At 45.1% G+C, this 4189-nt stretch overlaps 1 long non-coding RNA gene across 1 annotated transcript; it reads right to left on the reverse strand.

The window, feature by feature from the left end:
• Positions 1-729: 729 nt before the first annotated feature.
• Positions 730-1703, reverse strand: LOC121973590. Its single transcript, XR_006109679.1, has 3 exons — positions 1268-1703; positions 1005-1188; positions 730-821 (listed from the first exon to the last, which is right to left on the reverse strand). It is a non-coding gene; the product is annotated as an uncharacterized LOC121973590 (long non-coding RNA).
• Positions 1704-4189: the final 2486 nt, after the last annotated feature.

A 4189-nucleotide genomic window follows, 5' to 3' on the forward strand; every position in this document is an offset into this window, starting at 1 on the left:
AGGGCTGTGACAACCATACACTCTGACGTCACTGCTCCTGATGAGTGACCGAGTGGACGGGATGCTGTCGGAGTACACCTATCCTCCTACCCTAAATCATAAATGGGGGAGCTCAATGTCTTAGTTAGAGCCCGGGAGGAATCATTTGATTAGTGTCACACTATCCATGAGCGACCAACGGAGCCAAACAGAGTCCAACCGCCACCACCACGCTACACTAAACCAATGAGCCAAACAGAAGGTAACTGTCACGGCTACCACTACCGAGTCACTGCACTAACGGAGCCAAACAGCAGAACTACCACACCTGTCTAATATACCACTAACCCATGAGTGGTGGTGTGTACAGATACATGTAACTGGCGATGTGCTCGACAAAAATGGAGCAAACTATCACACAGCATGAATCATGCGAGATGATGCATGACAATAAACATGACAATATCCTGAACAGCATAGCAACATCCATATATAAATATAAAATGTGTACCATAGGACAATGAATCAAATCAAAGGTATACAGATCAGATAAGGTATCAAAAACACTAGGTCTTGAACATAATATATAACATGATTGTGTCACTACCCCTATAAGCATGTATAATCAGATAAGGACTAATATGATGTGCATAATAAATAAACAAACAAGCATATAACAGAATCGGGTAGTGATCAACCGAAGCAAATAAGAAAACACAATCGTTGCTATTTGTTAAAGACATTACTATGCATATCAAATGACATAAAGTCAAAATACCCGCCTCCAATGTAAATCGAGCTAATCAACCTCCATGTCGATGTGCTCGTCCCGAATCCGAAACCTGTAATAAATTATGCAGTTTAGCTAAAAAACACAATAGCTAAACTAAATCCTAATCCAATTAGGAAACTATGTTTTAATTCCATTTAATTATCCACACCTTACCTCAACTACTTATAATTACTTAAATTGAACAGAAGGATCTACTTAGGTAATGTTACCAAAATAGAATGCAATTCCTTACCCCAATTCGAAGGTGGTTAATGGTAATACGCAGCTGTCAACGGAGGTTTACTGCTGCCCTATTCTTTTTTACCTGCCCAAATCTAGATCTGCAGATTACTCTCCAATTAACGGTGGTGATCAAGGATCTGATGAAGGAAGCTATCTTCTGTCTACGATAATGTTGATCGGAGCCAACCGCAGCACTGTTTCCTCAATAATCACCCCATATCAGTACCACTTAGAGATTAGATCCCCAAATAACAAACTAGGAAGAGTACTTACTCAAGATCCCCACGACCAGAGAGTAAGAAAAATAAGAATCGGCAACTGATGCTAGGGCACGGCGGCTGAACGAGGGGTCGACTGCGTCATCGACCTGGTCTCCAGCGAAGGGGAGGAAACCTGCACTTAGCGTTGCTCCCTACTCGTCGCGCTCGTCGGCGTCGTTGCCGACGACTGGTGGTCGACGGATCTAAGCAGATGGGAGAGCGGCGTCGGCTGAGATTCCAGAGGGAGATAGGTTCGATCGGCAGTGGCTCGAGTGTCGCTGGCGCTTGGGCAAGGATGGAAGAGAAGAGAGTAAAACTCGGAGGCTTTGGCGATGAAAAGGAAGAGAAGAGAAGGTTGGCTCGGTGAAGAAGGGGAGGAGACAAAGAGAAAAAAGAAAATGCGGGGAAAGAAAGGTGGAGTCAGCAAAGAAATCAGAGAGAATTAAAGAGGGGAAAGGGAAACGGTTTAATATATATATATATAACTTAGGTTTAAATTATTAAACCCTACGTTGACTTCCTCAATCAATTCCCACTGAATGGGTATTCCAAACAGGCTTTCTGTGGCTTAATATTTATCCCCTTAAATTCGACATACAAGCTCCGAAAAATTCCCAGAAAATTTCTAAAAATTTCTGAAAATTCCCTTATGATTATTCATCATTTTTCGGTATTTTACATTCTCCCCCACTAATAAAAATTTGGTCCCCAAATTTCATTATCTACCATCAGCAAGTACTAGCAACAAATAAAGAGTATAAATGCTGAACGGTAAATTAATCCACATACCTCAAGTGAAAAGATGGGGGTATCGAGCTCGGATAATATCCTCGAGCTCCCAAGTAGTCTCCTCATCGAAATGATGTTGTCATCCGACTTTAACTAGTCGGATAGTCTTGTCCCGCAGCTGACACTCTTTCCGGTCTAGAATCCGTACCGGAACCTCCTCATAAGTGACGTTAGGCTGAACGGGAACTAAGATACCTGTCAGCACATGTGTCGTGTCGGGTATGTATCTCCTCAGCATAGATACATGGAATATGTCGTGAACACCTGACAGGGACGGTGGTAGTGCCAGACAGTAAGCTGAGCTAGCTGGAAGTGTCCAACATATCGCGGAGCTAGCTTGCATCTGAGGTCAAATCTCTTCACCCCTTTCGTGAGTGAAACTCCAGAAAACATGATCTCCAATAGAGAACTCCAGGGGTCTACGTCTCCTATCAGCATAACTCTTCTGGCGGTCCTGCACCTCTGACATCCTCCGTCTGACAGTATGGACCAACTCTGCCTCCTGCTGAGCTCTTTGAGGTCCCAACAGCTGGGCCTCCCCAACCTCATCCCAAAGGATGGGTGTCCGACAAGGCTTACCATACAACGCTTAAAACGGTGCCATCTGGATAGCCGAATGAAAGCTGTTGTTGTAGGCGAACTCTACCAATGGCAAATGGTCCTCCCAACTGTCTCCAAAATCCAATACACACGATCTCAGCAAGTCCTCTAGAGTCTGAATGGTCCGTTCTGACTACCCATCTGTCTGCGGATGGAAAGATGTACTAAACCGGAGCTGAGTGCCCAAGGCCTACTGCAGATTCTGCCAGAAACGAGACGTGAACCGGGGGTCTCTATCCGAAATGAAACTCAAAGGAACACCATGTAATCTGATAACCTCTCGACAATAAAGATCTGTCAATCGATTCAGGGAATCAGTCTTCCGAATCGCTAAAAGTGTATCGATTTGGTTAATCGATCAACGATTACCCAAATCGCGTCATGGCCTCGTCGTGACCTCGGCAAACCCACCATAAAGTCCATAGTAATGTGTTCCCATTTCCACTCAGGAATAGGAATCCGCTGAAGTAAACCGGCAGGTCTCTGATGTTCAGCCTTCACCTGCTGACAGACAAGACATCTAGCTACAAATTCTGCGATGTCTTTCTTCATACTGTTCCACCAATAAGAATGCCTCAAATCTTGGTACATACACGTACCACCGAAATGGATCGCAAATCGAGAGCGATGAGCCTCCTAAAGTAGCTCATACAAGACCGGGTGAGACTGAGGTACGCAAATCTGCCTCTGAAGTATATAATACCCGCTTCATCTGGGGGAAACTCAGTCTGCCCGGAAGCTATCTGACTACCAATGGACTGTAAATGCTGATCACCAGCCTGGGCCTCACGGATCCTCGTCCTGATCGACAACTGAGCAACCATGGTTACCAGAATACCTTGCTCTATTTGTCCCTGTTCCTGAAGGCCTAACTCAGCAAAACCCTGAACCAAATCTGTGACCACAACTCGGTGGCAAACTAAAGTCTCTCTGGACTTCCGGCTAAGTGCATCGGCAACCACATTAGCTTTTCCCGGGTGATAGCTAATGGTACAATCATAATCCTTCAGGAACTCCATCCATCTCCTCTGTCGGAGATTAAGTTCCTTTTGGGTGAAAATATATTTGAGACTCTTATGGTCAGTGAGAATCTCAAATGCAATACCGTACAGGTGATGCCCCGAAATCTTCAAGGCAAAAATAATGGCGGTCAGCCACAAGTCATGTACTGGGTAGTTCTCCTCATGCTCCTTCAACTGTCGAGAAGTAGGAGACTACCCTACCGTGCTGCATCAAAATAGTGCCCAAACCCTGTAGAGATGCGTCGGTATAGAGCACGAATCCGTCCTCTCCAGAAGGTAAAACCAAAATCGGAGCCGACACTAGTCTCTGCTTCAGCTCCTGGAAGCTGGTCTCACAATCCTAGGACCATGTGAACTTCACGCCTTTCCTGGTAAGGCGTGTAAGTGACATAGCAATCCGAGAGAAACCCTCAACGTGTCTCCAGAAATATCGAGCCAAACAAAGGAAGTTGCGAGCCTCCTCTATAGACTCTGTCTACTCCCAACGGTAACAACCTCTATCTCCTGTGGATCCACGGTATACC

Source organism: Zingiber officinale, chromosome 4A (genome assembly GCF_018446385.1).
Source record: "Zingiber officinale cultivar Zhangliang chromosome 4A, Zo_v1.1, whole genome shotgun sequence".
NCBI lineage: Eukaryota > Viridiplantae > Streptophyta > Magnoliopsida > Zingiberales > Zingiberaceae > Zingiber > Zingiber officinale.